Raw genomic sequence first — 12704 nt, 5'->3', positions numbered from 1 at the left:
CTATTAATTCGTAGGATCCTCCATATAGCCAAAAGCAATGAAATTGTTAGCCACTAAGCATGTATTGGTCCCATTGCCCTGAACTATACTTTGGATAGTGTGTGCTATAGGCGAGAGTGTATAAACTCTAATTCGTGAGAAAGGTGAAAACCTTTAAACCTTAGATGGTATGATCATCAGGGATTACACCTTAATCGTGGGATTAGACCAGAGAGATATTGATATACCTTAAGCATGTGAGAGAGGTGGCCAACCTCTTAACCATTGAATTTCTTGCTGATATCTGCATTGTTACTTAAATCTTAGAAAAGATAAATGTTAAGAATATAGTTTCATTTGGTTAGTAATATAAACCTGAAATGAATAAATTATAAGATAAGATTTTACCAACTTTAGGAACCTTGATCCTAATTAAACAAATTATTTCTTAAGATGGATAGCATTCTAGGCTCTTGGTAGTCGGTCACCTTCCATGGTAAGTAGACGGTATGCCCACTTTCCTGCTTCTGATTCAATCAAGTAGGGCCCTTCCCACTTAGGTGCAAGCTTTCTATCTGCGGGATTAATTGTATTTTGGTATGCCTTCCTTTGGACCAAATCTTCTTCTTGAAATCTTTGGATCCTGATGTTCTTGTAATATGCCCCATATATCTTTGTTGATATGCAACCATTCTAACCTTTGCTAAGTCTCTAAGCTCATCAACAGTATCTAGATCCTAGATAAGACTTTCACCGTTGGCCTGAGGTTCACGGATGCTTGTTCTAGAAGTAGGAACCATCATTTCTGTAGGAATCACAGCTTCTGCTCCAAACACCAACTAAAAGGGTGTTTGACCAGTTGCATTCTTGGGTGTTTTTCTATCAGCCCAAAGAACATAAGGAAGCTCCTCAACCCACTTTCCTTTCTTGGATCCTAGCTTCTTCTTCAAGTTGTTGATGATAATTTTGTTGCTTGAATCTGCTTGACCATTGGCTTGAGGATGAACTCGTGTAGAAGTGGTTATCTTAATGCCCCAACTGTCACAAAAGTTAGTAGTTATTTTCCCAATAAATTAGGATCCATTATCACAAACATATTTAGAAAGGATACCAAATCTAGTTATAATATTTCTTTTAATGAAGGATATAACTTACCTTTCACGGACTTGAACACATGCTTCTGCTTCAATCCAATTGAAGAAGTAATCTGTCATAGCAAGCATAAAGACCTTTCCACCTGGTGCCTTGGGTAGCTTGCCTACAATATTCATTCCCCATTTCATGAAAGGCCTTGAAGAGGATACATGATACATAAGTTCTACTGGCTGATGAAGAATGTTGCCATGACTTTGACAAGCATCACACTTCCTTGAATACTCCACGACATCCTTCTTCATTGTTGGCCAGAAATAATCTTGTCCTGAGTATCCTAGAGAATAGAGCTCTTCCTCCTATGTGGTTGCCGCAATCACCTTCGTGGAAGTCTTGAAGCACCTCTTGTATTTCAGGATCCTCAATGAACCTCAAGTAGGGACCTGCAAGAGATATTATGTATATAATATATTGTAAAATAATGAATTGTGCTACCTTTATTCTGAAAGCTTTGGGATTTTCCTCTGTAGGGATTTCTCCATCTTGGAGGAATTTCTTGGCTGGAAGGATTCAGGATCTTAATTTTGGAGAGGATGAAGGATCCTTAAGTTCTTCTAAACAATATATTGTTACCTCCATTGCTTCATGTTCCCCAATTGTTGGAGACAATATGTGAATGATAGGTATATTTATATTATCTGAGATCTTCAAGGATGACGCTAAGTTTGCTAAGGCATCTCCCCCGGAATTTTCTTCTATCGATACCTGAATAATACTAAACATCTCGAAGGATTTTGCTAATTCCTTCACAATTTCAAAATATTTAATTATATTTTCACCTTTCACGATGTAAGAATTTTTAAAGTGGTTAGTTATAAGAAAAGATTCTATATAAACCTAAAGATACCTGATCCTCATTTGTTTAGCTAACTATAAACCTGCAATAAGTGCTTTGTATTCTACCTCATTGTTGGTAGATTGAAATTCACATGATATGGACTGGGGTATTATGTCCCCCTGTGGCGATTTTAGTAGTATCCCCAATCATGTTCCTCTTACATTGGATGCTCCATTTATGACGAGGATCCAAGTATCCTTAGTTACTTCTAGTTGTTGGACCTCTAGATCAGCTTCCTTTTGCATGTCACTACTGAAATCAGCCACAAAGTCTACAAGCGCTGGTGATTTAATGGTTGTTTTGGGCTCATACTGAATATCATATACACTCAGTTTCACAATCACAACCCACTTGGCCATTCTATCTGACATTTCTGGTTTTCTAAGCACATTCTTAACAGGATAGTTAGTCCTTACAATAATATTATGTGTTTCAAAATAATGTCTCAATTTAGTTGAGGCCATAACTAAAGAAAGAATTAGTTTCTCAATATGAGAATAGCTTACGTGTGCGTCTAAGAGGATTTTACTTACATAATATACCGGATGCTGTTGACCTCCGTGATCCTGGGCTAAAACAACATTGACCGCATTACCTGAAATGGATAAGTATAGGGACAATGGTTCACCATCTATCGGTTTTCATTAAGGCTAGTGATGAGGATAGATAATCCTTAAGATCCTTCAACCCATCTTCATGATTTTGAATGCATTCGAATTTCTTATTCTTACTCAACATATCGAAGAAGTCTTTACACTTCTCTGAGGATCTTGAAATAAATCTGTTCAGGGCAGATATCCTTCCCGTTAGTCTTTGAATGTCTTTAGCTTTCACCGGAGACTTTAAATTGATGATGACTTCAATATGCTCAGGTCTTGTTTCTATGCCCATCTTAGTCACCATGTATACTAGGAATATTCCAGCCTTGACGCCAAAATGGAACTTTGATGGGTTCAGCTTCATATTGTACTGATCCAGGATGTTGAATGCTTCTTCCATATCTTTGAGGTGATCCTCAGCTTTCTTTGACTTCACTACCATGTCATCTATGTAGACTTCCATGGTCTTTCCTAGTTGATCCTTGAACATCATGTTCACTAATCTTTGGTATGTTTTCCCTGCATTTCTTAGTTCAAACGGCGTAGCAATATCACAATATATGCAGGTAAAAGTCATGAATGTTGAATCCTCTTGATCAGATCGTTCCATCTAAAATTGTTGAAATCTAGAGGAAGCATCCATAAAAGTGAGCATTTCATGTCCTGCCGTTGCATCCACCATGGAGTCAATGTGTGGTAAGGGGAAAGGATCCTTGGGACATGCCTTGTTTAAAACAGTAAAATCGACACACACCCTCCACTTTCCATTTTTCTTCGAAACTTCCACTACATTGGCTAACCATCTTGGATAATTTACCTCTCTTATCATACCTGCTTTGAGAAGTTTTTTGACTTCTTCCTGGATAATGATATTTCTTTCAGGCGCAAACTTCCTCCGTTTCAGGTGGACAGGCCTGATAGAAGTATATATCCCGAACTTATATGTAATAATTGTTTTAGATATACTTGTTATATCATAGTGTTTGAAGGCAAAGGTGGACTTCCTTTGTTTAGGGAAGGATACCAGATCCTCTTCAATGTTGCTGAGGATATTGGATCCTATATACACCTTTACATCTGGATCCTTTGGGTCCAAGGATACTTCTTTTAAATCTTTTTCCCGGGCTCCAGCACCTCTCTTGAATTGCACTTTGATTGCTATTTGATGGTCTGCTTCGTAGCTGGCTTCATAGAGGAAGTATTGTAGTTCCTTACCTTCGTTTGGTCACTTCCTCTCTTCACTACTCTCCATGGGGTTGGAAGATTGATACATATATGGTAGGTGGAGGCTACTGCTTTCATCTCACGTATCCAGGGCCTGCTAAGAATCACATTACAACATGACAAGTTATCTATAACACAAAAATTCTTAAAAGAATTGATCCCTCAAAGTAAGTAGGGAGCTTGATGTCTCCTAATGTGTTTTTGGTTTCTCCACTAAAACCAACGAGGACAGAAGATCTTGGTGTGATTTTTGTTTCAGGGATGTTCATTTTCTTGAGTACATCGGCCTGAATGATGTTCACTGAACTCCCATCATCTACGAGGATCCTGCGAACATAATGGTTAACAATAAATAAAGTAATACTCAAACCGTCGTGGTGAGGATCCTGGAGATGCATGTGATCCTTTTTGTCAAAGGTTATTACCCTTTGATTGGTTAAAGTTTTCGTCATGATGGGCCTTTCACTATTCTCCAATTTAGTTTCTTTAGCATGTCATTTCGCCGAGGAGAATGAGGTTCCACAGATGTCCAAACCCCCGGAGATAAAGTTTATAATATGTGCATTAGGTGGTAGTGTAGCAGCTTTCTGTGGAATATCTTTAGGATCCTGGATCCTCGATTTCTTTCTTCCCATAAGCTATTTGAAGTGAGCCTTGCTAAGAAGATATCCGATTTCTCTTCTTAGACCGATACAATCATCAGTTATGTTGCCAAAGTCTTCGTGGAATGCATACCATTTGGACTTATCCATGAAGGTAGTTGACCTCTCATTCCTCTGCGGTCACCTAGCTTTTTCTCCAAGATCTCTCATGGCACATATTAAACCATGAGTATCAACGGAAAAGCAATACTCGTATATTATAGGATAATCTTCATCATCGTCATGTTTTTCGAAAGCGTGGACATTTTGGTTGTTGAACTTTGAATATGGCTTGGATTTGTTGTTCTATTGGAGGATCCTTGTTTCTTATCGGGTGAATTTTGTTTTGTTGAAGTACCGAACCTTTCTTGGACCCTTTTATCGTCCTCAAGTCTGATTAATCTAAGCGCCCTATTCCTGACTTCATATGCTGCATGGGGTCATAGAAAGATCATCATAAAATGGGGAGCCCTTTTGCAACCTCATCTTGAATGCCTCAGCAGCCATAGCCATGTCAAGATTTGGGATTTCCAAGGCCTCCCTTCCAAAATTGGTAACAAAATCCCTTACGGATTCATCACGAGGTTGGACAACACGGTATAAATCACTAGTAAATTTCTTAAATTTTCTACTACAAGAATATTGGCTATTGAACAAATTAACTAAGTGAGAAAATGATGTAACTGAATAAGGAGGAAGAGTTAGCAGCCACTTGAGAGTAGATCCAGTTAATGTGGATCCAAAACCTTTGCACAAGCAGGCTTTTTTAAGTCTTTCTAGAATGGGATTGATTTCCATTCTTTCACTATATTGAGCCACATGTTCCTCTTGATCGTTAAGCCATCGTAAACCTTCATGTTGGGGTTTGAAAGAGTTTCAGGATTTCAGCATCACATATCGGTGGAGAAAACCTTCATAGCTTATGACTTCCTTCTGGAATTTCAGGAATGGATCGAACCACTCCTAGAATACCGGATATCATATCCTTCAGTTTCTGTAATTCCTTGGCCATGGCTTGATTGATACATGTATCCTGTGTAGAACAAAGGTTAGTGTCTAAAGATATATGATTATAAAGGCTACCTCTTTGTTGATTAAATGTTGGTATTCCAAAAGAGTATCCAGGATAAGAAGCATCAGCTACGATAGTTGGTCCACCGGAAGCAATGGTCTGTATAGGGATGATGTCACACCCTCAAAATCCACTAACGGAGTTTTACCGTCAGAGGGTGTGAACTAACAGGATCGGAATAATTAGTTATAATCAAACACCATATTTAAAGTTTTCAAAACTAACAAGACATTAAGTCTTAAATGAAATGCGGAAGCGTAAATTATAAACCAAAAAGTTGCGCCACACAGGACGACTTAAAACCCCAAGTTATCAAGATAAAAATTAAAAAAGATTTTAAATCAATGGTGTTTAGCGAATGCATGTCCTATACCGCGCGCCCGTCTCGGCTACCTGAGAATAACATACTAAAAGTGTCAACACAAAGGTTGGTGAGTTCACAAGTTTATACAAATAAATTAAAGCGTTTGCGTTTCCGTTTGCGTTACCAGATATTGTTAACTAAATTATATATCAATAGGTAGCTAACCTATCATGCATGCGTTACTAAGTGTTCGACACCGAAGCCGACTGTTTATCAATTGCCTTGCCACCATGTCAACCACGACCATGGTAATGTGTTAGCCAAGATTACACCCACTCGACCTACAGTCGAGCTTAGAGTTGGGTGGGGTTTGTCAAACCCAGTAGTACTACTCAACAGTGACTCGCTATTATCCAAATATCGGTTCGATGTTATGCAGGACTTTGGTTGGTTTGTTTGCCACTTAGTCTTACAATTGATATATAAATAATACCAAAATCTAAAGAGTGGAGTATGTTATCTCCCCCCTAATAAAAGCGTTTAAAAAGAGTAAAAGAGGCCGTGAAACTCACTGTTTATGAAGATAACAAAAAGAATCCGAGAGAGGTGTGCGTCATAGAAAATCCTCACTAGTTCTCTAAAACAAAAATGATATTTTCTAAGTATTTATACTACAAGTGAGTCCCTAGACTCATCACATAAAACTTATGCATGAGATACGTTTCGTTTTTCGTTTGTGAAATAAGTGCGACTCGAAAAACACGTTGGTGATAAGCTACATGCGTGAACAAATATTGTGTCGAGTGTTACTATTGTACATTACTATTAAACTAACTCCCACAAGGTAAATTAAGTCATACACATACCAAACATCGATCAACTATGCACTTTTCATGTTAACTTAAGTAATTCAGCAGCTATTTTATCCAGGCAGATTTTCACTCGACAAGATTACTCTATTTAGTAAATCAATACACGTCCAATAAATCACCAAATATCATCACAGAAGAACACTTGAGTTAGGTTTCTAAAAATATTTTTATTATATTTTTATCATATACGGTTTTCTCACAATGATCAAAACATCGCAGTAAACACACAGCAGTCATTATCATGCACAACAGAATGTTATTTGTTATTCCCGTTATATGGAAAATCCAATTAATGCAAGACCAACTGGGTTAGATTTCTAACTCAAAATATTAACTTCCAGAAGTGGAATCAACCCCAGTCTTGTCATTTATGAGATATCTTAATCGTAAAACAGCCTCCAGCAGGCTTCCTGAATCAGACTTGCACAACAAATTTGTAAAATAATAAAAACTAACTTTTATAAGTCCAAAAATACAAGTTCAGACTTTTTAGAAACTAGACTCGACCTACTACATCATAGAATCAATAATCACGTCCAAATACAATATTAACATCGATTTACAGCCGTTTAAACACGAATTCAAGAATCTGTCCAGCATCAGTTTTCATCAAAACTCAACATACAATTAACCTATGACTAAAAATCATGCATGTAACCCTAATTCATCAACAAACAACATATATAATACACTTAGGGTTTATGATTATCATGTTAAACCATGCAACCAAGTTAATAGAATGGATTAAAGAAGTGTTTAATTACCTAGTTAGCACTTTAATCCTTCAATCCAAGCTTGAATAATACTTGTATGTGTGTGTGGTGTGTGCTTGCGGTCGACAAGAGGAGAGGGGGGGGCAGCCGTCGATCAAGAGGGAGGGAGGGAGAAAGGGTTAGGGTTTAATAATAAGTTGTTTATATAATTAGTTAAATATATTACAAGTTACACATTGCACCCTAAACTTCTAGTTCAGTTACCCATTAGTCAATTACATCCATAATATGATGTTATACATACAAGCACAAATGTACACATATAAACGTAACACGTAATTATACCAAGTACTTGTTTATAATATTTATCGTTTGTTCACCAACGGTTTGATTCGACTCGTGTGTGTTTCGGTGAAATTCCTAAAGACTACTTGTGTAGTGATTGTCATGCTTCATTTAAACCCTAATTTAAATGTAATGTCATATGCGTTACAGTTCGTGTGATCTTAAGTTTGAATTAACGGAGTTCGGATTAACGGAGTTAACCTGAAATTGACGAGTGTCACAGATCAAGTCTCCCTCATGAACTTCCGATGACCTTTGATGTTGAAGTCCCGAGAATCCTTGACTCTGCACGAAGGATCCTTGAGGCGATAGTTGAAGGATCCTTGATGAAACCATCCGGAGTATCCTGGCTGAAGGATGGATGATAGTTTGTGAAAGATCTGGGATCCTTGAGTGTGCTAACTCATGGATCCCGTTTGAAGAATTTATGATCCTTGCTGAAAGATCGAGGATCCTTGAGTGTGATGACCCATGGATCCTGGTTTAAGGATTGATGATCCTTGTTGAAAGATCGAGGATCCTTGAGTGTGCTGACCCATGGATCCTAGTTGAAGGATAGAAGATCATGGTTGGAAGAAGGATGATTCTTGCTGAAGCATGGAGGATCCTTGAGCATTTTGAGTTGTGGATCCTGAAGTGGCGAAATCCAGCATCCTCGTCATCAAGGGATTCTGATCCTCCACTGGCCTCTTTGTCTTCTTTAGATCTTCAATTTCGCGTAGTATCTTCTGGTTGTTCTTGTTCTGCTGCTCCATGTACGCCTTAACCTGGGAAAACATAGCATAAACATCATTTTTAGGTTTTACCACAGAAGTGGCAGTACTGGACTTTGAACCTTGGAAGACTGGAGTTTGCATATTGCTCCCAGCAGCGTTGGCCCTCTGTACTCCAGCAGGTGGAGGATGCATTGGCAATGAAGCCTTTGATGAGAGAGAAAGTGATGAAGGCATGGTAGTTGAAGCAGAGGTTTATTGAGAGGCCATTGGTAATGGTATAGGTTGAAAATATTGAAAATTGATGGGAAATCTTCTGGATTAAAGCACCACTTGCCCCACGGTGGTCGCCAAATTGTTTTGGTTAAAAATCGGTTTTAAGGTTAATGTAACCAAATCGGTTTTCTGAGGTAGAGTGCTTGTATAATAACAATGAATATGTAGCTAAAATATATACAAACACAAAGACTTGTTACAAGGAAAAGTCGGACAAAAACCCCGAGTGATGACAAATGTCGATCACCACTATGTTAATCAAGAAACTAAGATATTACAATGGTGGAGCTTATGATCGGTGAGTATAATAAAGCTAAGTGTGAGTAATTCTAACTAGAATAATCTATGCGAGTATACTATCAGAATTATGTGTGTAACCTAAACTGATATAACTCATTATAAATACAAAAAAATATGTTAACTAACATCCCTATAAATCCGCCACTACTTCATAGTAACGTTGCAACCACTTTGACCACGTGATATTTCCATTGAACTGCGAATTAGTGGGTAGACTTGGTCTCTTAGTTGTTATACATGTTAAATACAACACCATACAAAAAGATACAACCGTTAGTGAACCATTAGTACTAAGGATCATTCATTCTGCGTAACCTGGAACATATCTTAAGAATAACTTATCCAAAATTCACATAAGGATAACATATTCTCAGTACAAAAATATGTGCCCTAACAATTATAATTGTTGCGAATGTTATCATTAATTTATGATTTTTAATCTTATTATTATTATTATTATTATTAGACCATGTGTAGTCATAACTCTCCACATCCAGGCATTATGCGCCACGTGGCGCCCAGTAAGAGTTATGGTTTTTTACAAAAACAGGCTGTAGTCATAACTCTCCACCCCCAGACATTATGCGCCACGTGGCGCCCAGTCACTTTTACACGTTTTGTTTTTTTTTTAATTTTTTAATAAGAATAATCAAATAACAATAATATTTTATTAAATAAATTTTACATGAAAATAAAAAAAAAAAAACAATTCGTCGTTGTTGTTATCGTCGACGTCTTCGCCCTCTTCGTCGTCCTCGTCCTCGTCATCTTCATCATCGTTTTCATTGTCTTCGCCATCGTCGTCGTTGTCTTCATCATCGTCTTCATTGTTTCCCTCGTTTTGATCATCGTTTTCACCAGGCAGAGGCCGATACATCCAAAGATGTTGGACCAAATCCTCCTTTAGTGCGTTATGTATCTCTCTTAACCGCACAGAATCCGAGTTTTTGAGTCGTTGCTCCATACTTGCCGGAGTCCGTGGTGGATCCGGGTCCGGTATGGAAGTTGGACATATTTCTCTTCCCTCGTCCTCAATGATCATGTTATGCATTATGATACACGCATACATAGCACATATCATTCTTTCGAAAGACCACAGACGACAAGGATTTTTAACATAATGTCATCGTTGTTGAAGAACACCAAAACACCTCTCGATATCCTTTCTCACAGACTCTTGCACTTTCTTAAAATACTGTCTTTTTTCATCCATCGGGTCTTTGAATGTTTTAAGGATTATCGCGAACTCTGGATATATTCCATCACCCAGATAGTAACCATGATGGTAGAAGTTATCGTTAGACCAAAACGAAGCGACGGGAACGGTCCCAGATATGTAACTCTCCATCACAGGAGACTGCTCTAAGACGGTTATGTCATCGTTGGAACCGGGAACACCAAAGTATGCCGACCAAATCCAAAGGTCGTATGAAGCGATCGCTTGAAGGCTGACCGTTGGTCCCTTTTGGTCACCTCGTGTGAATTGACCTTGCCATGCAGTTGGACAATTAGCCCATTCCCAATGCATGCAATCTACACTCTCTATCATGCCGGGGAAACCATGCACCCTTGTATGTGCCTCGTAAAGACGTTGTAAATCATTACAGTTGGGCTCTCTCAAATAATGTGGTCCATATAGTTTCAATATTCCTATATTTTATAAAACTTTTATAAAATAAATGATCACAGTAAACAAGTGATAAACTATTTAAAAAAAACAAAACGTACCGTAATAAAAATACTCCAAGGTGTCCTGAGTTGTTTTTTCGGCCATTTTTAAATACCCATCGTTGATGTCGGTCGTGTTTCCGTAGGCGAGCAAGCGTACGGCTGACGTAACCTTCTGAATAGCCGTGAATCCTAGCGTCCCTCAAGCGCCAGGCTTTTGCTGAAAGTAATCAAACTCACGCTCCAAATCATTGGTGATGCGCATAGATAAATTTTTAGACATCCGAAAACGAAGCCTAAAGGTCTTCGGGTTCTTGTATCTCGGCGAGTCGCAGAAGTAATCCGCCATCAACCGGTTGTTGGCTTCGGTACGATCTCGTTCGATATATGCTCTTTTTGAAACGGGGGGTGGTGGAGAGCTAATCGCACTCGTAACGGAATTCATATACTTTGTCGCGAGCATAATCGCACTCGTAACTGCCTGTTCCTCCTCCACGTCCTCGGCTTGTTGGTCGGGCCCGAAAAACTGTTTATATATAGATGGAGGATCCATATATAGTGAATTTTGTATAAGGAATTATATAGTTGAAAGAGAATTTTTATAAATTTGATGAGTTTTGATTGGGGATGAAATGGTTTAATATATAGGAAATAAATTTTTTTTTTTATTCTCCAACGGTAACAAGCAACGGTCATCTCCTTGATCTTCGTGCCATTCCTAGCGTTTTACAGACAACGTAGTTAAAAAAAATACATAACGCAGGGGGGGCGGTGTACCCCCGCGTTTTCCTCCATAACGTGGGTGGCAAAGCTGCCACTACGGGTGGTCTTATTATTATTATTATTATTATTACAACCTATTTACAAGTTTTTTTTATCCTATTCTTAACTCTCTATTTGATATAGAGAGCTTCAACAAGTTCTATGACCTCACAACTTGATAACATGAAGACTAGTTGGAAAGGCCATTCACATCTTGAATGATATGGACCGTCACTTGAAATGATTGTTGATGTGTCATTATAATCCACTATCTGAGATAGAAGTTTACCTAAAATTACTTAAAATAAACTTAGCCACCTAAACCCACTTTTTATTTTACAAACCTACGTATTCCAAGAAAATAAAAACTATACTATGACTCATTCCGCTCAATTTTTTCATATTACTCGCTCAATTCGCAACCCTTCGAAGAAAATAAAATTCACATTAAAATATATTTTCATACGATGGATCTGATTCACTCTTTTTCGTCCGTGCATGATTCATCATGTTCCGACCATGAAAACTAGGCGTAACATCAAATTTTTGACTAGCGTAACTGCTTTTACGCATGACGAAAACAAGAACACCATTTCATCTTCAAGAAGGTTTATAATTTTTTTAATGCTTCATTTATTACTTATTAACTATTTTACTATTTATGGTGCTTTAACTTATTAATTATTTTTAAATAGGTTAGTGAATTGAGAAGATCGTCAAGAGTTTCATAACCGGCTAGTGAAACAATACTTTAATGATGACAATCCAACATTCACCTTTGAAATAATCGAAGAATATATCGAATGAACAGATAACTATTTTTATAAATAGTTGTTGATTTAGAATAAAAATTCATGTACTTTAAAATGCATGTGGATGCTAGTGGAAATCAAAGCTTTACATCACTACAAAATTGCTTATTGTCTATACGACAACTAATCAACAAGGGTGTTCCTGTCACCTCTGATGAAATCGTGAATATGTTTGAAAACATGAAAGCTTGCAACACTTTTGTGATGGCATTATAAGTTTATATTCAAAAGAATATCTTCGCAAAACGAAGTACATCGATGTTCAACTTATATACGCCGCACACGAGGAGCGACATGGTTTTCTGGGATTGCTGGAAAGAATAGATTGTAAGCATTAGGGTTCGAAGAATTTTCCATGAGAATGGCTAGGGTAACAAGGGGACGACAATGTCGATCGGAGGGATGGCTTCTCAAGTCCTATGGATTTGGAATGC

General features: G+C 37.8%; 1 pseudogene; it reads right to left on the bottom strand.

Moving 5' to 3' along the window:
- Positions 1–9318: 9318 nt before the first annotated feature.
- On the bottom strand, positions 9319–11141 carry LOC143592245 (uncharacterized; annotated as a pseudogene).
- Positions 11142–12704: the final 1563 nt, after the last annotated feature.

Source organism: Bidens hawaiensis, unplaced genomic scaffold (assembly GCF_021521415.1).
Source record: "Bidens hawaiensis isolate Kalapana, Puna unplaced genomic scaffold, B.hawaiensis_p1.1 tig00040628_1, whole genome shotgun sequence".
Taxonomy (NCBI): domain Eukaryota; kingdom Viridiplantae; phylum Streptophyta; class Magnoliopsida; order Asterales; family Asteraceae; genus Bidens; species Bidens hawaiensis.
This window is presented reverse-complemented; position numbering and strand designations above follow the sequence as displayed.